General features: G+C 38.2%; 1 protein-coding gene and 1 long non-coding RNA gene across 5 annotated transcripts in view; both read right to left on the bottom strand.

Moving 5' to 3' along the window:
• Window positions 1-26574, bottom strand: part of CRIM1 (cysteine rich transmembrane BMP regulator 1) — a 173350-nt gene that overhangs the window by 116574 nt on the left and 30202 nt on the right. The window lies entirely within an intron of this gene.
• Window positions 5826-24933, bottom strand: LOC113459213 (uncharacterized). Its single transcript, XR_012579534.1, has 2 exons — window positions 19627-24933; window positions 5826-18791 (listed from the first exon to the last, which is right to left on the bottom strand). It is a non-coding gene; the product is annotated as an uncharacterized LOC113459213 (long non-coding RNA).

Genomic DNA, 26574 nt, shown 5'->3' with positions numbered 1-26574 from the left:
AACACATATCAAGATCAATTAAAAGAACTCTACTGTGGTCATAAGAAAAGGTGTTTGCTGTTGCACTGAACCTACAGAGAACACCAAGAATGCCTCCCTCGGGCAGCATCACTGAAGTGGCTAAAAGTAATTGAACAAGAAACACTGGTTTTGTCTGGAGACAGAAGGGTTACTTGGGGATACTACAAATTTGGGAAGAGTTAATTATGTTTGATAGATCATGAGGAACGGCACAAATGCAGAACACAAAGACTCAGAATAATCCTTCAACCAGGAAAAGTGGCATAGAGAGCATCACTGGCACTGACCGCAGGCATTCCTTGTGCAAGCTTCCCTGGCTTGGCCTCCTGACAGGACCAACAGCACTACAGAAGCCACAGGAAGCTAAGAAATAAAAGATGCAGCTATGGAGAAAAAGGCAATGTTTTGATCTGCCTGGCACAGAGTGTGGTGCTCAGTAGCACACTGGAAGCCGTGAATGGAGAACACATCAAAACAAACCTGCAAGCAGGTCACAGCCTCCTTCGCCCCACAAGCAACCCTCAGCTGCATTTCGCACGCCTGCTCCATTTAAAGCTTTCTGCATTAAATGCTGCTGCCAGAACCAAACAAGCAATGAACTCATCCAGCTTGTCCATAAAAGCACACATACAAGAAGAAACATTCAAATTAACTTCTACTGTGATTTTTAATGATGATAGTGATAAAAAATATGCAGAACTGATGAGAATATCCGACAGTTTAACTGGGCAGCTGAAGAGACTGATTTAATTCTGTCTTGAGGTTAAATCAATATCAAAAAAAGGTCCTGTACTACCAAGAACATTTACCATCAGATGTGCAAAAGCCTAGTTTGGGAGAAGTTTAAAGGAGTGGATGAGGTGATAAAGTTGAGGAGGAGTATCACACTGTGTAAATGGCTTTTATCCAGTGACGCAATAAACATGAAAATTCTCCCTGGGTGCAAGGCAGAGTAAACAGAAGAGGATTAACGCCACGGCTCACATCTCTACCTGAAGGCAGTGCCAGGGAAGGCGGCTGACCGCCCACACCGCTGCTGCAGGCAGCTGCCACCACGGCTTCGCACAGAGCAGAGGGAAAGCTGGCACAGCTGCTTGCTCACTTCTATCCCACAACAATCCCGAGCTGGACTCGCTCAGCATCCTGCTCCTCAGCGGCATCTCAGCAAGCCAAGGCAGCTTTGGCCACCTGCCCACTATCAGTTTCTCTCCAGCAGAAATCACTCCTGTTGCTCGCTAAGAAGTCAAACACTGCAGATAAACACAAGCACACACCTACCATTTCTCTCTCTGATCAGTTTTTTATGGTGGGGTTGAAAATATATGCATAAAAGGCAATTTTCATACCACCTTCAGCTTCATTCTAATAGTGAAAAATGCTTTCAAGATACATTTCTGACAAATGTGTAGTATGTAGCTTCATACTGCAAAGATCTTTCCACACAGAGCAAAGGACATAATTGTGTAATGGAATTCTAAAAATCTTCACATCAGACACTTAACACAGAGACGATTCCTTTCACAGACACCAAATATCTACATTCACTATGTGGATGTGGTATTTGTCTATTCACCATGTCAGCTTTAACACATAAGAGTATCCCACCCCTCCCCAAGTCTTACATCTACCTAAAATATAATTCAATTAGCCAGAATCAGTAGTAATATCAAGCAAAAAGACTGATAAAAATGATGATACAATAATAATTTGCATACTGATAATGCTTAGTCTCTAATTAGTATTAAGTGACTTTTTTGATCAAGACATGTAAAAAACGCCCAAAAATGCAAGTCACCACTTAGCCACTCTTACTATACCACCTCCACCACTCATCACTTAACACAAAACAGTACTACAGCTATCTGCAGAAATCATTAAAAAAACAAGACACAAGTATCACCAAATAGTATCTGTTATGATTTACCACCCTAAATGCTATCAGTAATTGATTTGTTTTAACCTCCTGTACTTTCTAACATTAATACAACAGCAGCAACACACTACTTAACACTGGACTGTTGACAACAGTTTGAAAACAGTTCAAACAGTACATGTTAACTGAAATTATTTTCCTGGAAGGATTTTTCCTAAGAAAATAAAGGAAAAAGAGAAAAAGTAAAGGATAACAAGTAATGTACAATCAAGATCAAGACAGCATTGAAGAAACATCAGCCATAAAAAGTTTCAAGAAACTGAAGACAAAAGTTCTTCAAAGTTTTCATATCAACTACAACTTGAAATGAGAAAAGCTCCAAATGAACATGAGTAAAGTTAATCACATTTGCTAAACAATACTTTAGTTTTTAACCTGAATTTAACATTTCTTACTGAATAAGAATTCACTGAGTCTACTTTAATTGACCACACCCTTGTACATAACATGGAATTCTATAACAGAGTAGTCAATTCAAATGTTGAGTGCCTAAATTTGAGTATTATTTCATTAGGCAAATGAACAGAGGTTCTAATTAATGATCTTGTGTTAAAAAAAGATGAAATAATCTTTGTATAAAGTACAAAAATACTTATGCAGATGTCATAGCCCTCTCCACCTCAAAGTATATGTACTTCAGAAGTCTCCTCTTATTCTACTTTGCTTGCTTACACATTTTTTGTAGATGTGAAATTCTTATTTTAAGTAATGGAAAATGCTAAGGAATGGCATTTGTCCTTTTACCACTGCCTTCTTTAGACTCTCATTTAGGTAGCCTTGCAGTCATCACAAACTGTTATCTAGTGCTGGTCCACAAACTTAAGCACCCATTTACTACATGCTTTAACAGATTATTGTCAGTAAATCTTGAATATATGAGCCTTTCAGATGCTCATTTAGTACTAACAGCTCCTATATAGCTTTTGAACTACACTGGTTTATTTTAAAGACAGCATTATGCAAATCCTAAATGGAGCTAGTAGCTAACAGAGTAATGCTCAGCATGAAGGTGACTTAATCCCACCACTTAAGGAAAGCAAAACCTTGATAGTTTGAAAAAGCTTGTCTAAGTTGTTGAATCAAGCACCATTTCAAAGCACCACTTCCAACCAACATGAAAAACTTCATGATCAGTGATCAAGTATCTTGTTGAACTACTTCAGACAAAAGATAAGAAATTGGTCTTTAAGAAGAAGCAGAACTGAATATATTATTTTCAACCTATGATTTTATTTTAGCTAGGCACCTCCAAAAACATACAGGTTAAAGGAGCCCCACTGTAAAAAACCCAAACTAAAAAAATAGGAAGTTTCGTTGGTTCTTCCCACACCCATTGCTAACTAGCAGTCCTGCACATCTCCACTAATTCCTACTAACAAAGCAGGACTCCAGATTTCCTCAGTGACAGATCGATGAAGAAAAAGAAGAAACAGAGGAAGTACCAGAATATGTTCAACCCATGACCTGCAACACTTGGTGGTCTTTTAGCTTTGTGACCAAGATTTCTGATGGCAGGAACCACAGACACTGAGAGGCCCATGGGAATGGATGGTTCTTTCTCACTGCAGCTAACAGAATAACCAGGAGCTGCCACATCACTGGGAGGCTACCAAGAGTTTTTCTCCAGATAAAAACTTTTGTCAAAAGACCTCCTCCACCATGCCTGTAAACTGGAGGGAAATTCCAATGCTGCATGCCAAATAGATAGAGTTTGAGAGGAATTCACAGGCTGCCTGGCAAGAAGAGAACAGGGGCAAGTAGGAGGAGAGGCACTGCTGTCCAGGCCTCCATCCCAATGGCCTCTACTCACCCACAGCACGGCTGAGGCCGCTCCTCCCGCAAGGAGACCATCTGGGCACCAGCAGCAGCGGGAAAAGTCCCACTGTGCAACCAGGAAAGTGGGGAGAGCACCTACAAACAAAATGGAACAGAATGTGAAACTGAATTTAAGGAAGATGAGATAGGTAATACTCACTGAATTCTAAATTCTGTGGAAATATATATGAAACTTGAAAGGAAATCAAATCACATATCTCAAGCTTAGCAACTTCTGTCTAGTGTGCTTTTAATAAAATGGAAGATTTTATCCCAAAGAAATTCCTGAAAACATCCTGACTATAAAGAACTATATGAGAAATTCAGTTTACATACAAACTAACTTCAGGAACAAGAGACACAAGCTAATTAGAAGAAACTATGAGAAACCTGCATCCAGTAAATTAAATCAGTATTCCATGTACTAATATTTCCACACACAAGTCAATCTACAGAAAAGCAATGATGTAATGACTTACTGTCATCTAGGGCAAAACCAAAATAAAAGCACACATGCTCTATCTGAAAAGAGCTGGGACTTAAGGGAAATGCAAGTAGTATTTTTTAATATGAATATTTCCCCTCCCCAATTTCAAAATTCTTATTACATCAGAAGAAAATTATAGAGGATTACACTGCACCACAAAGTGACACTCATTACAGAATAGTATCCCAGTCTGGGCCTTGAGATCTATCAATATTAATTAAAAAACTGATGAAATTGCCCATATAAGCTCTATGACAAGGAACTTATGAGTTTGTTTATAGCATTTGGTTTAAACACAAAAAATTACGAACTCAACTACTAATCTTTTTTTGTCTGTGCTACAATGTAAGTAGCTATAGTAATAGATCCATTGAAGGCTGTTAATTAAACAAGTGTACAAAGAGAATATTTTCTTCCATGTAAAAGATAGCTAGCTAGCAACATCTTAATCAAATTGCAAATCCTGTATTGAAAAAATATTAGATAAAAAAATCTTAATCACCTTTGACAATCAATCTCACCCTAAATGTTTAAAATAATTAAACGTGTTGAAGACAGATGAGCTATTTGTTTAAAGGCTACAATCATAAAACCAATGAGGTCTCACATTTATAGAGCTATTTAGAACTAACACAAAGGCATTTTTTTGCATGAATAGCTTCCTGCAATTCCAGAATCCCTGGAATGCAAATTCAGTTATGAAACCAATTAATCTTTTAAATTACTTAATTATCTCTCATATCCAACAAACAGGCAATTGTAAAATACAAGAGAAACAGGAGGCTGAGTGAAGGCATTTATAACTGTACAATGTCTCACCTATTCCAGAAAAACAACTGCCCCTCTGGAAGTGACAATTTCCCCTGCCAGGCAGGAGCCCTGGTACATGTGCAAGCAGCTGGGCTCACAGCACTCTGGCTGGAGCGTTTCTCAAGTGCCTGGGTATACTCCATTTGAGATCTGCTTATATTGTCACCTGGAAAGGTGAACATGAAACAGATTGTCAGGTGCAACAAGCACCTTGGATTCAGCCTTTACTTCAAAAGGCTCATGTCAACCTTTCCAGAGCCAAAAGTTCATCTGTCTCTCCTACCCTGAAGCAGCCTGAGCAATAGTCTGAGTAACTTTACTTTTTTTATATATATATATATAAATATATATTACTTCTGAGCAAAAGCTAGATTTTCTTCACTGCACTTTATCAAGTTTATTTTGATTTAGCACTGACCCCTGTGAAAAAATATTTTTCCCCAATTTACTTGGTTTTTGATAATTTCCTCTTATTTTGCCTACTTGCTGCATTAATCCTTCACTTTCATCTGCAGAGGTTTGCCCCAGTATAACACTGGGAACAGTGATAAATATGTGCTTCATGTTCTCAAGAGACCAATGCAGTACCTTACACACTTGCCTATTACAGACTCTCTACCTTTTCTTCAGGTCTGGATAGTCCACTCCAATTACTTTCTTTTACAAATGGAAACTGTTCACTTTTTGGAAATGTCAAGATAAAAGATTTTAATATAGTTTGGTTTTTTTAAAGCAGCATTGCCCTATTCTATTAAAAAAAAAAAAAGCCTTAAAATAGCTTGTTTATATTGCTTGCCACCCAGCCATTAGGTCTGCAGCCCATTCAACACACTGCCATTCAACTCTTGATTTGAAACACATCTCAGATCCACACGTCTGGTTTTCTTTGAAACCAAACCACAAGTGCCACAGATATTGCTCAAATTTTTAAAATAAAAAGCACATTATGTTGAAAAGCTATATGGGGGGGGGGAAACCCCACAAAACAACAAAATAAGGTAGCATTAAAAGTCTGTGGTTTAGATTACATTTCATCATTAGAAATTGTAACTAACACTTTTTTATCATTTCCCATTGAAATTGTATTTCAGTTGCCTCTAACTGGCAAACATAGCCCTTTAACCTGGAACTCATTGTATTTCAGCACCAGTATTTTCTATTAAGGAGAAAAAACATCACATTTCAGCAATGTCAACTTGGATTTCTTCAAGGAAATGTGAGAAGAGAAGCAATACTGGCATTTCTTGCCAGTGCTAAAAGCAACTTAATCCTTTTTTATTTGAATTTCTCAAGCTTATGCAATCTGCTAGCACCTCTACCTGAGAGGTTTTAAATTGGTTGGCAATTCCAGTCAAATAAGGATGGAGTTTGAAATACAGGAAAATACACTTTTAAAAGTTAAGGATAAGGAAGAATAAAGTATCTGATTATTGCCATTATCTAGTAACCTGAGAGACAGAAAAGTAGACAAAGTGCTTTCTTTTTTTTGTTGTTGGGTTTGGGTTGGTTTTTTTTTGCAGGGATGGGGTGAGTGGGGGGTTTGAAGGATTTTTTTGTTTGTTTGTTTGCTGTCAGTTTTGTTTTTTTGTTTAGTTCAATACTCTTGGCTTTAAGAATAGTTGGCAGTCACCACATGTTTAGTTGTTAATTACATATCATGCATCTTTCTTTGCCTAGTGCAGGTGCCATGGAAGATGCAAAAAGAGGCAGAAAAATGTAAAACACAGCATGAGCCTTTCTAACAATGACAAGGAGGTTGTGTCACCTACACATGCTCAGCTTGAGGCATCCAGCTGAAGTATCTGACCTATGAACCCCATTTCCCCATCCTGACATAATGCTATGGACAAGTCTGGATATCTGCAAAGGCATTTCAGACCTTTGGTGACCTGGAGCATCCTCCCCACTTTCCCTGTTAACCACAATGCAACATATCTGCACTTTTGACACACTAAAAAATGTGCAGAATGTATCACAATTGCACCTACCAGAAACTATCCTAATCCAAACAGGCCAGTAAAATCTTCAACTCTTCCGAAGAACAGATGTACCACTATGTATGTATGTGTAGGTTTTCTGGGCTTTTCTTCAAATAGAGACATGGTAAAATAGATAATGATGCAAGAACAAAGCACTCTAGAAAGTAACAGTTTAATCAGTTGCTCATATTTTTAGTATTATGAGTAATCGGTGCACTAAACTTATGTTTATATGCTAATAACCAAACCAAGGCTAAAGGAGATGCTGCAGTGCTGCTAGACAGCATAAGTCTGCTATGAAAGAGACTGTTTTAAGTAATCTAGAAGTAGTGAGAAAATATGTTTTATTTTTTATTTATGAACTCTGCTTGTGCCATGCACAGAAGAGTATGGGAGAAGGTAAGAGCTGCAGTGTAGCAGACACACCGCAGGAGGGGTCAGAAAGGGCTGATCTGGACAGACAACTGGGAAAGGGCTGAGAGGAGCTGTTCAGCCAGCAGAGGACAGAAACTCCATGCTGGAAGGCTCACCATTAGTCATCTGGCAATTTAAACTGCTGCAACTACTAGTCAAAGGGACAGCTTTAAACTCTTTATGGCTCTTCTACAGGGATGCTTTTGGAAAGCATTTTACTTCAGGCACAGAAGCAAGTTCAAGTGCCCTCATTAAGTGAGGTTTTGGCAACCTCCAAATAGTGTAATACAGATTAGTGGCAGATGATAATTTCAGAACATCTTTTAAGGTTATACTGCAAGCAGCAAATAAAAAAAGCAAGTGAGTACAACTTGATTTTCACACCTTCCTCAATGAAACTTTAATGAAGAAAGTTCAGAAACAAGGTGTCTAAGGCACTTCTCACAAAACATTTTTGTCCTGCTGAAGTTCTCTCACTGGAACAAGTCAGCATGATATGAAAAGCATTTTGAAAAAAAGAAATACTGTCGTTTTACAATACTTTCTTAACTTTAAATTAGCTCCATGAATTAAATGATTAAGCACTTAAGGGGAAGTAGAGTACAGTCTAAAAAACTACACTATCTTTCATCTTTTTGAATTTAAAGCAGCTATCACTATAATACCAGAAAACTAAGGTTTAGTCTACTGTGCAAGACAGAATTTTGACCCTGTTAAAATGTGAAACTCCCTACCACTTTCGGTGAACCAGAAAAAAACCAAAAGATTGCTGAGGCAAAGTAGAACAACTCATGAAAAACAGCAGGGAGAGAGGTACAAAACCCCAAAACCAGAACAACAAAAAAACTCTTGCTGTTACTCCATATTTACTTGCAAGCAATTTTCTTGAAAAAATTAATTTTGGATATCCACATTTGTTGGACTTTTTCCATGCCCAAAAGACACATGCAGATAAAATGTTGATCTATATTTTCAAACATTTTGCTTTAAAGGCTGGATTTCTCATGACATCATGGTTACTTCTTCTACAGTTCTGAAAAATGGAAAGAATATCTCAATTGAACTATGAAATTAAAATCTGGATGTTGTGTATGAGGTGAGACACACTACCAAGAGTCAATTTTCTTCCAAATCTGAATGGTAATAGTACGAAAATCAAGTCACACTCTAAAGAATAATAATTAAATGTTTCTCACGTAAGGTTTTAAGGCAAGAGACAGTAATAACCTTTCAAAAAATACACGAAAGCTATTTGGGAAATGGTCATTTTCTTGCAATATTTTGGCATTGTAATACAACCATTAAAGCAATAATTTACTGCAGAATGCAGCTTTAATATTTTTACATAATAGAACACTTGCAGTTGGACAATACTGAGATGGAAGCAGGTTAAGAATACAGAAGAATATATTAAAATATTTAGCTCATGATTATAACAATTTCTGAATTTGATGTTATTTCTACTGCTCTACAATTGTTTCACAGAAGAAAAATCCTTAAGGCTTTATTTCAAAAGTCAGACTGACAACAATGATTAGTCTCCTTGTTCAAAGGAAAGAACAGTATGATACAGCCACTGCCTTCCTGTCTTACATGCCTACCCTAGAAAATTTTCCCTGCATTTTTTTCAGCCAAAACAAAAAATATATCATTAATCCTGTTCCTTGAAGACCTATGTTGAAGTTCACAGTTGTGTGGATGACAGCATAAAAGCCCTTGCAAGCAGTCTTTTTATTTTTAATAAATTTTTTTTTTTCTTCCATAGAACAAAGTCAGTTGTATTATTTTATTTAAATCAGGAAGACAGACATACACAAGGTCCAAATCTATTCAAGCAGGGCCATCCTGAGCAAGCTGCCCAAGATCACATCTAGATGGCTTCCATGTATCTCTAAGGATAAAGGCGTTGGTTTAACCTTCGCCAGCACTTGGTCACTCAAAATGAAAAAGTGTTTCCTGATGTTGAGAGGCAATCTCCTGTGTTTCAGTGTGTGACCATTGCCTCTGGTGCTGTCACTGGAAAGAGCCTGGCTCTGTATACTGTATGCCATCCCTTCAGGCAATTATTGTGGAGACCACTCCTGAGCCTCCTCTTCTACCAACAGAACAGACCCAGCTTTCTCAAGCTTTTCATCATGAGAGACACACTCTAGTCTCTAATCATCTTTGTCCTCTTGGATGGATACTCTGCTACGGCCACAGCTCTCTTGGGAAGCCCAGAGCTGGACACAGTACTCCAGGTATAGCCTCATCAGGCTTGAGTAATGGGAAAGGATCTCCTCCCTTCGCCTGATAGCAACACTCTAATGCAGCCCCAAGGTACCACCAGTCTTTGCTGCAAGGGCTCAGAGCTGGCCCATACTCACCCAGACAGCCAGAGCCTTTTCTGCCAAGCTGCTCTCCAGTTGGACACCCTTGCATATGCTGGTGCTGTCTGGGGTTTTTGCTCTTCAGATGCAGGACTTGGCACTCCGCCTTGTTGATCCTGCCAGCCCATTTCTCCAGGCTGTTAGGGTCCTTATGGGTGGCAGCATGACCCTCTGGTTTACTAGCCAGTCCACCCAGTTCCGTATCACCAACAAATCTGCCCCATCATCCAAATCATTAAGGAAGATGTTCAACAGGACTGGTTCCAGTACTCACTCCTGGGTACACCACCAGCTACCAGACTCCAGCTAGGTTTTGAACTAATGACCACCATTCTGTGGGCGTGGCCATTTAACCAGTTTTTACCTCACTGTCTGCTCAGCCAGCCCATATTTCATCAGCTTCTCTACAAGGATCTTATTGGAAGCAGTGCAAAAAGCATTATTAAAGCCAAGGCAGGCAACTGTCCACTGTTCTCCTCTCATCTACCAAGCCAGTCTTATAATTATGGAAGGTTATTGAGTTGGTCAAGCATGGCTTCACCGTGGTGAATCCATGCTGTCTAGATGACTGTCTTTACTAATGTAGACCAGCACTCCCTTGCTTTACACTCCATTCAAATAAATTCTGTAATCATTCATACATATGGATCCCCAAACGATTTTAATACCAAGTGGAAGAATTGGTATTATATAAGTTGACTTCTGTAACACTCACATACACCCAATCAAAACAAACAAAAAAGCAGCTGATTTCTCCAATTAAGCCAATGAATCTTTCTAGAAAGTTGCCCAGAGTTTGACTTTAAAACTGCAAGTGATAGGAAAAATACTAATTTAATGCTTAACCAGCCTTAACATTAATGAATTTTTTCTTAAGTTTTAGCTTGCAGGTTCTAGATCTTTTGCACCTTCATCTTTAAAATCCATGTATGTACCCCATTCAATGGGATCTTTTCTCCTGTTACAGAATTGTAATAAAAATAGCCATAACACTTCTCTTTATACACTGAACACACTGAAGAAGTTAGAATGAACTTTTCCAATTCTAAAAATGTTACAAACATGTCTAGGAATATTCTCCTAAGACCACAAGCTAGTTACTATTAGTAAGGTTCTTGAACTGATCAAAAAAACAAGAGCTATGCACTAAGAGCAAGTCAAAATGAAAACAAGCAGAATGCACATCTAACACCAATACCTAAGGAAAAGTTTAGCTTACTGCCATGCAAAAGCAATCTATAATTCAAATGACCTGTATTTAAAATGACCTGCTTAATATTCAAGTAATGAATATTCAATTAGAATAATTATTCAGATCTATTACTTCTGTCTCACTTTAACCATAACCTAAGAAAAAACAGAAAACGGAAAGATAATTAAATAGACAGGCTGAAGGACAAATGGTCACTCTCACAAAAAATGCAGCTGCCACCCTCAGATTGCTAGACTGTCCCACAGTGTCATTATCTCTAAATCCTTATTAAGCTCTTGCTAAGATACCAAATACAAATCATGTCACTGCTACATTTCCAATGCTAGCCTTCATGCTAACCAGATTTCCACTGATTCTTTGCAGTTTCACATTTGTTGGCATCCTGCACTTACTTTCTATATAAGTTGAACACAAAAAGATGCCTGTTTTTAATCTGTATAACCCTTAATGCAGTTTGAGATGCTCATCCAGGCTTGCATTATGGCAATGCCCTTTTAAAAATAAAAAAAGCACACCACCTCAAAACACACCATCAATTGCAGGCTGTCTTTCTTGCTAGCCACATTGATCAAGATATTTAACTGCTATGTTTGATCACAACAACTCAAAACAACAAATAAATATTGGTTTTTAATACATACTGTAGGTAAAATAAAGTGAAACAACTATTCATGAGCATATGACTACAGCACAAGACTATGTTGATGGTGTAATATTAAAATTGTTATCTTCTGTAATTCAAGGTTCCTGTCCAATCACATCAGCCAAATTTCAATAAAATTAAGCTTTCAATGCAAACCAGCTGGTAAGCATGCACTTTGAAACATGATAGATGACAGGGCAGGAGAACAGAACGGTTGACTATGCTTCAAAAAAAGAACTGAAGTCCTCAGCAGAGGAGACACTGGTAGGGAATTCATCTCATATTTAATAATCACAGGGAAAATTCAAGCTTTGGCTGAAGATGCTAATTCTCTGTGGAAGTAAAATGTTCTTCAGAAACAGAACACTTGGGAACAGGTTATTACTACAAAGCCTTGGTGAAAAATTGCAATGGAAAAAGATGCGGTTTATTTAGATAACGGATTTTTAGATTTATGTCATTTCCTTGGCCTTACTATTTGTAGAACCCTGCCTTTCTCCTGCCTCTGGAGCTGTACCAGCATTGGAAACAGCAGCTGGCAACAGTCTCAAGCCAGGCTTCCTATGGTTCACCACAAAGCAACTACCCTGTAGTGAACCATAAGCTGCAGTGCTGCAGGGCCACTGCAGCAACCCAAGGCAGACTGCAGTTGCTGGAGAATTCTGCCAAGTTCCCATACAATCAGAAAAGAGAGACAACAGATTAACCTGTCAAGTGCTCATTAAGACAGCTATACTCTTCCTATATGAAGTCAGGTATCCCAGAATGTGCAGGGGTATCCCCAGCAGGGCTCTGCTCACTGAGATCACTACACTTAGTAGTACTCAGTGCTGAGCGTGTTATTTGTCAATTAAACAAACACTCAGCATTTGGTAAAGAACCATGAAGAAGACTGCATGTTTGCTGTGTCCAGTGTGTTGAACTCTTTCAGGTGAGATCTTATGAAAAACAGGAAGTTCCCCTTTCCCTGGAGGCAGCTAGCCATACCCAGCCAGGGGAAGCTGCCACAGTCTCAGGATGAGACAGCAGACAGGCAGAGACACAGCAAGCCCAGCACCCCAGTGCACAGGAGATCCCTGAGAAGGCACACAACAGGTGAACAAACCAGCCACAGATGTGGAAAAGACAGCAGGACCTTCTCAAGGTCTCGGCAGGGATTTGGGAAGGCCTACCACAAATCAAAAAGCCTGTGAAAACTGCCTGGTTGGAAAGCAAAACTCTGTAAGACAGAATAGAACTGATTCTAAACTATTGATGTTAATATTTCATCATGCAGACATGAGCTCTTATGGTGTGAAGTTTGACTTCATATTTTGTGCTCTTACATAATCTATTTTTAAAGTGAAGATTTAGCATTTTGGGAGACTTACTGTACAGGACAGTTCTACCTTAAAGCATCCAGACCAAAAACTCTATTACAGTAAGTATAAAAAGGATCTTTGCTTCTCTTTCCAAAATGTTAAAATTATTTAGAGCTTAAATTTTGATGTTACAAACATGCAATTTTTTATCCAGCATCCTTGTTTTTATTGTATAATCTGAAAACAACTAGCCTGAATGCCCGTTTTCGACTTACAGTAAGGAAGGTCTGAATTTCAATTTATAGGATTTCTGGGAAAGAATGAGTTCTATGGTTTATGGTATGTACTGTATCTGAGTATTTTCACTGGTTATTGTATATGAGTAATCCTGCTTTTAGTCTCTTCAATTAAGTTTCACTGGCTAAAATTAGAGTTGTCATTCTAAGCCAGAGGTCAGATTGAATGGTATCTTCTGGCTTAAGATACAAGAATCTGGTGTTGGAAAACACAGTAACCTGAAAGTATGCTGAATTCTACCAACTAAAACTATGTAGGAGATGAGGCATAATTAATAACCTTACCAGAACTACTACTCCAAATATAAAACTTCCCCTTCTTCTAGAGTAATATCCAAGAAATAGGTGCCTGGGTTTCATTAATTTCTACTATTTCAGAGTTAAACCTGTTATAGGCAGCACTATGTTCTCTACATTTGTACTGCAGCACAAGGTGAAGCCTGACATGATTAGCAACTTAACAGGAGAATCCTTAAAATGAGTACTAAGAATTTGCTCCATTGTCTTGGCTTGTCCTCTCAAAAATGTTCCACTTGGTACTGAAAATATTTCTCCTTCCATTCATAAACATTCTTCCAAAAATTTAGAAACTAAGAATTGGAGTATGATTTTAAGATGATTAATTACCAATTAAAAGCTTAAGACCTCTTCTTAAGAAACCACAGAAGTAGGAATTTATAATTATTGAGTAATGCAACTGCATGAAAAACTAAATGTTAAGGATGTAGTAAAATTAAAGTGCCAAATTTCCTTGAATGATGCAGTTTCCAGAACACTATTTTCCTGTAAGCTACTGCTAGATCTATGTTACAGTCCAAGTCAGAAAGTTTTAAATGGCATAAACTGTTCTTTCACATCCTAAAAATATGACTGATACACACATTGAAACATACTTGCTTTAAAAACAGGGAGCTCTGAGACTGCAAAAAAATGCATTTACTTCTCTGTGCAGAGATTGCCAGAAGAGACTGATTATAAAAAGTAGGAGCTACATGAAATAACAATTACGATTTACCAGAGCTAAAATGCCTATTTCTGAATTCTCAATATGAATAGAAGCCATGTATACATATTTGGAAAAGGAAAAACTAGTGAAGGAAGGAAGATGAAAGATGACTTTCAGCAGTGCTTCAGGGAAGATCTTTTATTCCAGGTCAAACGATCTAATTACAGTATGCCCTTCCAACTGTATCCCAATGGGCTTTCAGTCATTACATTGTTCACTAAATAATCAGTTTTTAGTCTCCCTTCCTTAACGATTTTTTTTTCTTTTGCCTCCCTCCAAAATATAAGCAGCAGGGTCAGAAACTCCTGGTTTCTCTGGACATATATAATATACTTTACTTCTTGCACAACTCATGCAATGTGCAATGTGCAAGCATTAATATGTATCCTGCCACTTCCAGAACTGATTGCAATACAAAAATCTACTCTTGTAATGGCACAGTATCCCAATGTACCGGTACTGCAGCATCCAACATTCTAGCATTTAGCACTGCCCTTCATTATACTTATGCTGCTGTCCAACACCTCTATTTCAGCTTCTAGTGCACTTGAAGTCCTGCTTCATTATATTAATCAGTGTGTTAAGCAAGTGTTAATTACTCAGTATTCCTGAAGAGCAAAATTAATAACTGTCAACATTATAAAAACAAACTCACTTTTTGCCACCCTTCTTTCCTATCTTGCTTAAGAATATATGACTCATGAACCACCTATACACTCCTACACACCTACTTAATAAAGCAGGTATGAAGAATTGTTGCAGTAAATTATAGCCAATGAAAGCAATGAGGAGACTACAGATTACCAAGTCAATGCAAAAAATCAAAGGGAAGAAGAGCTACAAAGCACAGAGTTCCTCCCTCAAGTGTACACACAAGAAGTCTCAAAAAATGCTTTAATCTGAACCTTTTGCTGAGCAACTGACTGTGGGAAGTACTGCTCTGCCCTGCAGTGTTTATTAGTCACACACCCAGGCACAACACGTCTCTCTTGCTTGTCTTAATCATGTATAGCACATCCTCTGCTCAAAACAGTTAATAAAGCTTTCTGAATGCTTGAATTTACTAGGAAAGCATGAAAAGATAGTTAAACTTCTAGACAATAGCTGTCATTTTCTTTCATAGATTTTCACATATGCTGGAATAAGACCAGTTCCTTGTCAATGCCAAAACCAATTCAATTAGGACTGGTACTAAGCAAGTAACTCCCAAATGCTCATCATCTGGCCTTTTGTTTGTATTACTGATAAAATTTATCAAATTACGCTTTTCTAAAGCTCTTAAATGTATTTCAACCATGAATATTTTTCTCCATACAATGTCATCAGGGAAGAAAATATATCATAACATCTTGGGAACACAGACAGACTACAATAATGCTTTTCACTGAAATTTTAATACTGAGTTTTAGAAAAGCCTCTTCCCCTCTTCTTGTGTACCTGAAAGATAGCTAACTCCACTGTTGCAAATATTTATTAAAATTTGCTGTCCCTGTAAAAAAGGCTAAAGTTTTTCTCAGCCTCTAGTGTAGACCAGCTCACATTTTCAGTATACAATAACCAACAGTCTAAGCAAACTCAACCTTTCACAGGCACTTCCTGAGTAATTGATATAAGCTCAAAATAAAGTGTATGTGAACTTGGGCTACTCAGAGACAATTGCTCAGATACATTAGGATGACATCAAGAAAACCAAAGCTGTATTAGAAATTGGTAGTGGGGGACACAGGGACTTCTGAAGGCTACAATGACAGCAAAAAAGAAGATTAAGGAAAGAAGATAGGCAACCCAATGAATAACACAGCAGACTACCAGCCTCAAAGCATGGTGGCTACAGCCCTGGTGGCAGCAGGTGACCCCTCACTGGCAGTGCTGCTCTAACTGCTGGCTCCACGTGCCTGACTGGAGCTGCAAGGAAAGCAGCACACAACTCTTCAGAGATGCCCACTGGGAGAATGGGCACAACAGAGTCACAATTTGCAGCAAGTGCCACTCCAGTTCAACACAGGGAAAAAATGCTTCACAGAAGTGTGGTCAAACACCACATCTGTCTGCCTGGAAAGCAGCCTGCAAACATAACACTTGCAAAATGTTACTTCAGCTACATTTACTTCTTAGCACTAAACAATCTTCTGCGTTATGTGTGAGATTTTTCTTGAACAAACATCATTTCAGCCCAATGTAGTGGGTTACAGTGGGCATTTCTTGTTTCTTAGGAAGTTGGCTGCATGCGTCATCACTTAAGACTTCAGGGTTGGGTTTTATTGTGGTTTTTTTTCCATTTTTAAGTCACTTTGCAGTACTTCTCATTCCATATCAGTCATCAACTATTTTCTACTGCTTTCTGCAAAACTTCAATTTTTTCCTAACTAACCAGTCGTCTTTTCTCCCTTACTCTAAGTAGGATATATATCTGAAACAATTTCTGGCCTTAGAGTATTTTTTACTTTGAGGTCCATGCATAATTTATAACAACCACCATTAGCTATAATCATCTAAAAGCTATCAATTATTAGTCAGATTGCTAATGGTTCCCTGTGCATGCAATGGAGTACCAGTAACTATGGCACTTTCATATCACATCATACACTATTTTGTAGTTAATGTCTTTTGATCATCTCCATATGGGAAATTTCACACATCACTAGAAGCTATTCACTATATCCATATAATGCCTTTGAGGAGGAAAATCAGGTGTTGCCAGAGTAGGGAAATGCCACTTTTCCAAATCGTAAGGGAAAAGATAGAATGGGAAATAAAAGTTGCACAGAAACCTGCAAGAATATTACCACTACTATTTTCTGAAAAACTCAGAGGAGTAGGAAGAGGGAAGAAAGCAATTAAGCAGACTTTTCATGTTTTCTAAGAAAAGAGAGAAAATAAAAAAAGGACCCGTCTTGCATTGAATCTGTTAGCTTTTTCTTGCAGCTGACTATAAAACCGTTTGCTCCCAATGAGAAGCAGTAAGATGGCATGAGTACCAACTAGATATATCAAAGTAGAAATCAATGCTGTTTACAGCTAGAACTACTCATGGACATTCTCCCAGTAGCATCAGTGCAAGAGACAAACTGCTTGTGAAAGGGTCACTGTGTAACTTTCACCAAACTAAGGGCTAAAGACATATGTGCCAGCCTTTAGCACACTCTTTATTTGAAATGTGTAGCCAAAGTGGTTCTTTATCCTTCAAGACATCTAAAAGTGGATACAAGTTAAATACATTTGACTTTTAATAGCTCAAAGAAGATGCCAGTAAGTTCTCAGTACTAATTCACTATTTTTTTCAGCTCAAATAACCTCACTAGCATTGCATTAAAATCAACTGTGGGATAACTCCACTTATCTTCAGAGTCCAGTAAGCCTGGCCCTTTAGCCTCAACTGCCTTGGTTATTAGAGACACTTAAATACATGAGCACACACTAATTTTTTAAGCTCACAAAGATACATAGCAGTATCTCAGATTAAGAAATTGAAGCAGAAAGAATAGCTCTATTTCACAGGGCTTAGGAGGAACCCTGCCACACTTCCAGAAAATTTCATGTATTCTGTGTTCCTATACTTGCTGAGCTACCAGACTACATACATACAGAGCTGAAGTTAAGAAAGTCAGATCTAGCATTAATATGGTTTTAAGGCACCAATATGCTTTCAAGGCGTGAAGGCTGGAAACCTATGACAGCACGGTAATATTGCCAAAAATAACTCTTGCAAAGTTGATGACAATAAAACCAAGGGAAGTATTAAATTATGAATCATCAACTGATTTTTAAGTAAATCTCTTTGAAGGCAATGCTTCTATGTAGTTGAAGGTGAAGTTAAATTTTGACATTTGCAAAGACTACAAGATTAATTTATATTTACATATTTAACAAAAAGCCTAGTACCAAACCAAGTATATCTCATCCTCGAATGTTTCCCATTCTTGTTAAAGTACTGTTGAAAGATGCAAGGAACAGCAATTTTAATTCATAACAATGCTTTATTCTATCCTGTAGAAAGGAACCATTTATCCTTGCATACTCAAGACCCTAAGGCAAACTCATATGATACTCATTTGTAATCCATCCGTCCTCCTGCTTTGCCCATAGCTTGTTTTTGATCACCATGCAGATTCCAGCAAATAATGTAAAAAAATTACTTGGCTAAGCAGATTTCTTTGTCAGCATAACTACCCTACCAACTCTTCTCAAGGCCTTCTGGAGACTTATGTTCTGAAAACACAAATTTAAACCAACTGATTGCTCACTCAGAAGGATGGGAACCATCACTCAATGAACGAGCATTCCACAACTTGTTTTTGTGATTACACCTGCAAAAATACTGCAAAATTTACCTGTAAAGCACTGTAACTTTCCCTGTTTAATGTGATCAACATTTTACCATGTGCTATCAATGCCTTGTGAAACTTATCAGGTAGCCAAGGGCAATCAAGACAGTTCTTGAAACCTCTCCAGTATTTTTTAGTGCCAGCTCTGTCACAGTAATCATGCTCATATGCACTTTACACTGAAAATCAACACCAAAAAAACTGCAATGTTGATGCTGTACATAAAACTAGTAATTTTCATCACACAGCATCAAGAAGTTCAGAATCATTTTCAACACAATCCTTTTCAATGCATTGGGAAGTCACCTGCTTTTCAAGGCTATCCTAATGGCAACACATACTGATTTTAAGTGGCACCAATCATTTGGCTCAAGTACAGATGGAAAGTAGCTGTCAAAGACAGGTAGTTGTCATTTTTTCACCCTTCTCTTCCACTGGTTACAAATACATGTGCTATTTTATTGGCATTTACTGATACCTATATCTAAACACCAAGTAGTCCATCCTCAAGCCTATTTTACCATCACCCAGAGGTATTAAAGATTTTAAGAGTACTAGAATAAAATACATCATTCCAAACACATATCAGAGGCAATTCAATTAATGAACATATGTTTGCCTACAACATCAAAATGCTGTACGGATAAACAGCAGATATAGCTTTAAAATGCCTATATTCCTTTTGCATGGAAACCATGCTCTTCACCTGCAACAAAAATTAATACACTTCCTAACATTGTATTTGAGCACTTTTAATCCAGAAACACATGGAAATAACTGCTACTCTGAAGCCTTTCATATTGAGACTGCCCTTTGCACCCTCAAAGCTTGAAACAACTATTTGTAGCTACTCTGACATTCTGAGTGTTTAAGATATGCCACTAGGTAATATAGAACATTTTCTGGTAAGCCTCAGGAATGGGCCTTTTTCATCCAGAATCAAACTTTTTTTTTTCCAAAACAATTGCCATAAACTGGGAGGACTTTAATGGGAGGGAGATAATTGTTACTTACCAGTTATTCTCTTTATTGCAGTCTTCCTCTTCCTCCAGCCTACAACAGAGTCCTTATACTAAGAGTTACGGCTCCCACCTACCAGGAAGCAAAAGAATTGTCAATCAAGGTCATCAGGGAAGTACCAGCCTGTGCACTTCTATCTCAGTCACACCTCCATATCATGGATACCTAAACTGCATGTGAAAATCCAGAAAAACCTCCTCACCAACCCATAATGAAGAAGAAAAATGGAAAGTAACTGCTTGATGCAATAGGAGGCTAGAGAGAGGCATTGGCTTGTTGATATCTCTTTCTCCCCTGCCACATATTTCTTACATAGGAAACTCTGCTGACGAAATCAGAGAGAAAAGAAAGACTGCTATAATGCACACTTGAGGCAGGCATCCAAACCTGTGCAATCTAAACACTAGGGGAACTGTTGAAGCTTAATGGAGTGTAGCAAGTAAAACAGGAATAGAACTTACTGCTGTAACAGACACTTACTGGTTTTGCTATGGCAAGAACATGAGCTGTTAGCCAACAAAACTTCAACTGTCTGTGGTATTTAGCTGCATTGGCTACTGCCTTTTGAAGATAAAGGATGAGAAAGGACTTGTGCTTCTCTACCAATGCAATCTCCAGAGAATGATCTCACAAAGATTATCTCATATATGTCCCCTATACATCACTCCTATATTAAACTATTCTGTCTGTACAAGTGTATCAGTAAGTTCTTTGATTGCATGGTATACACACAGCTTTTTAAAAAGGGCCTGGACAGGCATGTTATACTTACCTATTCCTTTTGTTGGAATTTAGGAAAGTACCTGCAAAAATTGATCTAATCTTTGTAATGAGGGGGGAAAATTATCAATTCTCAGAAGTCTTTGAAGAGGAGGAATATAAAATGTATTGACTAGTGCAAAACACTGTTTTTAGGAACTCTGTGAGCTAATTTAAGACAATTTACCTGTCTAAAATGAGGACACATGACAAAGTTGTCATAAAGTTTCATGCTTCTAACATGCTTTTTACAACTATTACAACTGTTTTATCAAAAAAGGTGGCTTTTATTTTAAAGTAAAAGTGACAGGCATCTCAGTTGCCAGAGTTACTGGTATTATCACATTTGAAACTCAATCTCTGTGGAACTTAGAGGTATAAAAAGCTTCACTACAGACAAGAGGTTGATGTGATGATACATAAGATGATGAGAGAAAACAAGAATGAGATCATCTTTCTATTTGAGGTTCACCTTCCTCTGATGTTCACTTTCTTCACAAGAAAGTTTCTCTACATAAAGTTCTTGAAATTCCATCTTTTAGGAGCTGAGAATCGAAAATAATGCACTGATTCCACAAATGATATAAAGTTTTCAAGGACTGTCACAGTTTACTGTCTTTTACAGAAAACACTCTCTAACTCAAAAGTCTCAAAAATAGCTTTTTATTTTTTAACTCTGTCCATCATATTATATGTAGTTGCAAGCATCCAGGAACTACAGCTACCTAGGAAGGAGAAGTGAAATGAGAAACAATAGTAAATGAGAAAAATTGGCATTATCTGATAAAATAAATTAAACCACAGAAAACATCCTGTGTAGGAAATAAAGACAAGACATCAACAAAGTTACAACTGTTAGAATTATTGGCCTGAGATACCTGTCAAGCTCACTCCACTCAAGGTAAGCATGGCTCAAACAACACCCTAACACCAAGGAGTTGAAGGAAAGAGTTGAAGGAATCTCTTCTTTACAGACTGTCAAGGAGTATTCCTGGAGGGATACTCACAGGGATAGCTCAAAATGTCAGCTGGAAAAGCAAGCCCACAGCAACTTCATGTGGTTCAACAAGTGCAAGGTGCTGCCCCTGGGTTGGGGCACCCCTAGTGTCAGCACAGGCTGGGGATGAACAGACGGAGAGCAGCCCTGCCCAGAACTGGGGGAGCTGCTGGGTGAGAGGCTGGACGTGACCCAGAGAGCCAAACGTGGCCTGGGCTGCATCAAAGCAGTGTGGGCAGCAGGGAGGGGAGGGCATTCTGTCCCTCTGCTCTGCTCTGGTGAGAGCCCACCTGGAACCTGCATACAGCTCTGGGGTGCCAGCACAGAAAGGACTTAGACCTGCTGGATTGAGTCCAGAGGAGGGATACAAAAGGGATGGAACACCTCTACTATAAGGAAAAGTTGAGAGAATTTGGTTTGTTCAGTCGGGAAAAGAGAAGGCTTTAGAGCGACTTAAGTGCAGCCTACCTGAAGAGTGTCTACAAGAAACATGGAGAGGGACAAATTAGAAGGGAATGTAGTGACAGGACAAGAGGGAATTGCTTTAAATTGAGAGTAGGTTTAGATTAGATATAAGAAACACTTTAAAGTGAGAGTGGTGAGGCATTTGAACAGGTTGCTCAGGGAAGTGGTACATCCCTGGAATTATTCAGTGCCAGGTTGGATGGTGGAAAGTGTTCCTGCTCAGAGCAGGGGGTTGGAATTAAATGATCTTTAAGGTCCTTTCCAACCCAAACCATTTGGTCAATTCTATGAAAAGGTCATAGTTTCATTTCTCCAGAAAGAGAGATGGATGTTTACATTTGGGCCTCTGTATTTTTCAGACAGCACTTTAAAAAAACACTCAATCAGAATTATGGTAAAACATTTACCAGCAAAATACAAGCAGAAAAAACCATGGCAAAGGAAGGTTAGGAGTTATATTAAATGGGGAACAAAACAAGCATTAAGCTTGTGTAAGATCAGAAGGAACACAGAAATGTACCCAACCTTCCTGCCATTCCAACACACACACACACAACTCCTATGAAAATGAAGAACCTTTGCACATGGAATTAGCTAGGACAACTGAAGAGGAGCTAAAGATTCCCAGTTTGAAGTCAGAAGCTGAGTACCTCCAAAACTTTAAAGCTTAGTAAAACATGTCTCTTTAAGCATGAAGACCAGCTGGTTTAAAAACAAACAAAAAAACATACTCCAGGGCACTGAAGATTTAACCCACACTATGCAATCAAAAATCTTGACCCAGTATATACTCTACAAAGAAGTGCTCAAAACACCTTCAAACACCTAACCAATGCTTCTAACACTGCTTTAAGTGCTACTCCCACTCACACACTGCCCATCAATATAAAAATTAATTACAATAACAAAAGGAACATTTCTTCACATAGATCCACTGACCTAGAAAAACAAGCTTTTAAGTGGGCAATAGTGCAGTTCTTTACCCTGACAGACTGTACCTTGCCACTATTCAGTATCTATCTCATCAAATGCTCTCTGAACACATTTGTAAACCACCAGGCTGCCAAAAGCCCTCCAACAGGTATTTAACACTACAATGACTTTCAAGGATGGCAGTATCACTTCTGTTAGATGTCATGTTTCTGTCAAAATCAAAAGCAAAGAGTCCTTAAATTGCAAATCCACAGCTGACCTTTCTGCCCCAGAGAACTAATACTCTTCCCTTTGCTCAGTTGTATCTTCTGTACTTTTCCCTGTCAGTGATTCATCATCTAGTGAGACAATTCTGCTTACGAGAGACACTCTTCCACTCGCAGTGACAGGTGTTCTTCTCAACCACTTTCAAGCAGCTCAAGCATCTTGCAGCCTTCTCAAGACTGTCTTATCCTCACCTAGCCACAGAGCTAGGCTTTTATTCAGTTACTGCCTTCTTCACCTTCTCCCTTTTCCTCTTCTCAAAACTGCACATAACTTACACACACTCAGTTATGTGTTTCAGTTACACTATTAACACTTCTTTTGTTACTTCCATTCCTAGACCTTCCTGTGCACCACACCAGCTACCATCAGATCTCAGTCTTTCTCTTTGATACTCACTCAGACCTTAAGCTGTCAACTTAATAATCTATTTACTTTCTCCCTTCTGTTTTTATGTCTGAATCATCCAATTTTTGGTCACTCCACTGTCCGTCTTTAGTCAAAGTTCCCATCAAAAGGCATCCTTGTATTTCTTACTCTAGTCCATTTAAACTTCCAGTCCCTTTGCAGGTTAACAAAATCCACATACACACAGTGACGCTTGCCTGGTATCACTTCACATCTCGAAGATGGGCATTTCAGGAAAAAAGCAGGTCATAAGTGAACTTTTGTGAATCAGCATCTGTCTCTCAGTATTCAAATAGATGGCCTTAAGTTTTCTGTCGCTTGAATTTTTCTGTCTTATAGCTAAAATTAACTTGGAGTGATGGAAGCTCCTTAGAGCCTTAAGCTCCAAAAGACTACCTTGAGACAGCATGGCATTTACTTCAGTCCTTACTGGGGTTAACAGATGTTTCTATGAATGTTTAATACAAAGATTGACACAGAAAGCCTGTTTGCTTCTCAAGGTTCACTATTAACTACATCAGTAATTCTAACATGGACAAGCTTTACCAGGAATGACAGCACCAGAAAAGCAAAATGCTATTTAATATTTTCAACAGCTGTGCAGCAGAGGGGGCAACTAGTATTTCAGAAAGTATTTTTGCTTTTGCTAATGCAAGCAGAATTTGTAAGATAAACAAGCAGAGATTTGCTTAAAATACAGTCTCTCAAGCCATTAAGAACCATGTTTGAAAACAATGAAGGGAAACAAGGATTCCAGCCTATTCTGATGGAAATCCTGCTACATGCAGCTCCCCCCAAAAAAGAAAAAAAATAAAAGTGCACAAAAGTTCTAGGTCTCACTGGGATAAAATCAACAGTGGTCTAAGCATAACTTCCACAAAATTTTTCAGTCAATGGCAAACATCTAACAGCTGAAGCTACTCTGAACTATGCACCTGAAGGTGTCTAGAGTTAACAGCATTAACCAATTAAAAAGTGTATTCGGAACTTTGGTGGGGGAGGGGTAAGGAGGGTAGGGAGGATCAATTCAGAGCTAACAAAACCCAAAGCATCTGAAAATGCCTGTGTAATTTTTTCCAGAAAATTGCCACAATGAAAGTTTCTCTAAAATAAGTAACAAAAATCTGTTCTGTTACTGAAGGGCTCTCTTGGGCTTACAAAACAAAAGCTTAATGTAGAGCAGCAGTAGTGCATAAAGCATACACAATGAGAATAGAAATTAAGAATTGATAATAATGGTCAAATTTTAAATTTCCACTTCCAGTGACATCATGAACACAAATTATGCTATATAAATCACGTCAACATTACCTTATCTTACAATGACAGCACTTATCAGCTAATTGGTTACAAGAAATGACACAGTGCTCACTCTGTCCCAACTGCAAATTCCAACTAAGTCTATAAATTTGAGTTTGCATTTGCAGTAAGCTAAGCATGTGGACAAGAGCAATTACAATTTAATCAGATAACATTCACCTACCTATTATCAGATCTTGTATCCCCCCATATCTTAGAGAGACAAAATAAATCTGATTACAGGAGGATTCAAAATGGTTTGAGTGTAACAAACACTCAACATAGTTAGCAAATAACCAGCAAGACTTAAGTGCAGATCTAAGGCATTCTCATACATGCTTCCATGGATTCTCTTCCTGTGAAAGAAACAGGAGAATACAGCCTAAGGAAAAAAGCCAGTCAAGACAGGCAGCGGACTAGAGAAAGTAACTTGTATTGTCTGAAAGAAATGGACAACTCTAGATCCAAGATGAGAGATGTATTAAAGACAGAATTATTAACTTAGCATCATTCAACTTGAAAAGCAAACATACATTTTCATCTAAACAGTAGTCCTATTACAGGACTGCTAAAATTAAAAGATCATAGACAATGTTTTTGCAGCTCATTTAGTACACTTACCAGCATTTGCTGTATAGATAATTTCATTGATGAGTCAGTTGTACTTCCTCTCTAAAGTGCTTTGAGGGGAGCTCAAGTGAATCCTCTTCCTCAATCTTTGAAGTGTTTACCTGTACCAGCAGCTTTGAAAGTAAAAGGCAACAGGCAGACAATGCAGAGACAGGAATGAAGCTGAGTACAATAGTCTGTTATTCCAAAAATACTTCGGTGTTGCTTTTCAAATCTTACAGGGACAGACAGTCCTTTTATTTTTTTAACTAAGATTTTAGATACTATTTAAAAGATACCTCTTAAAATTAACATTTGAGAATTCAGACAGCAATATATCAGTTGACAAGAATATAAGAACAGATAATCTGAAATCACACATATTATATACACAAATACATATGGCAAACAGGATTCTTTTCAGGAAATAAAATAATTGCTGTGTTATAACAGAAAACAATTAGAAAACTCCCAATATTAAATAAAACAGCATCAATAGTGGGAACTAAGAACTAATGGGAGCACATTGTAATAGGAATGTTATAAATGTGGAATTACAGAAAATTATTATATCTGTATAAACACATCAGAATAAAAAGAATTCCAACAGTGATGGAGATACTAAAGGTGAAGACTACAGCTGGTAAAGGTTTGTTCACAAAGTGGGGAAGAAAGGAAGAGGGGAACTGTCCGGTTTTCGGCTGTTTGGAGGGCCTGGAAAGGCCCGGAGTGGCCTTGGGGCAGCCCGCGTATCAAAGAACGAGAAGAGGCTTCAGTTCTTCTTTCGGTCTCTATGTTTATTAATTGTTTATCTAAAAGATTTTCTTTCGGCCTGACAGAGGTCTGCTCAGCAGCCAGCCATGAGCACACTGTCCTGCCCTCCGGACAGTCACCTATCTTTATACCCAAAGTTGCGTGTACAATATTTATCATTTTTCCCCAATACCTTTCCCCCTTATTGTCCGGTGCACTTTTAGTAATGACCAATCCCAAAGTGCCACCATCACCACAGAAGATGGAGGAGAAGAAGAAGAAGAAGGAGGACAGGACACGCCCCAATTCCTCCATCTTACTTCTCTAAATCCCCCTGTACAGAAATCCTAAACCCTGTGTCTCACCCTCTAACTAACTAATCCCTTCACCATTCACCCCGGTGAAATCCTCCTATCCTCATACAGGTGTCGTCTCCTGTGTAGGATCAAAGTCCA

Source organism: Zonotrichia albicollis, chromosome 3 (assembly GCF_047830755.1).
Source record: "Zonotrichia albicollis isolate bZonAlb1 chromosome 3, bZonAlb1.hap1, whole genome shotgun sequence".
NCBI classification, from domain to species: Eukaryota; Metazoa; Chordata; class Aves; order Passeriformes; family Passerellidae; genus Zonotrichia; species Zonotrichia albicollis.
The sequence above is the reverse complement of the archived record's forward strand: the minus strand, read 5'-3'. Positions and strand labels throughout refer to the sequence as shown.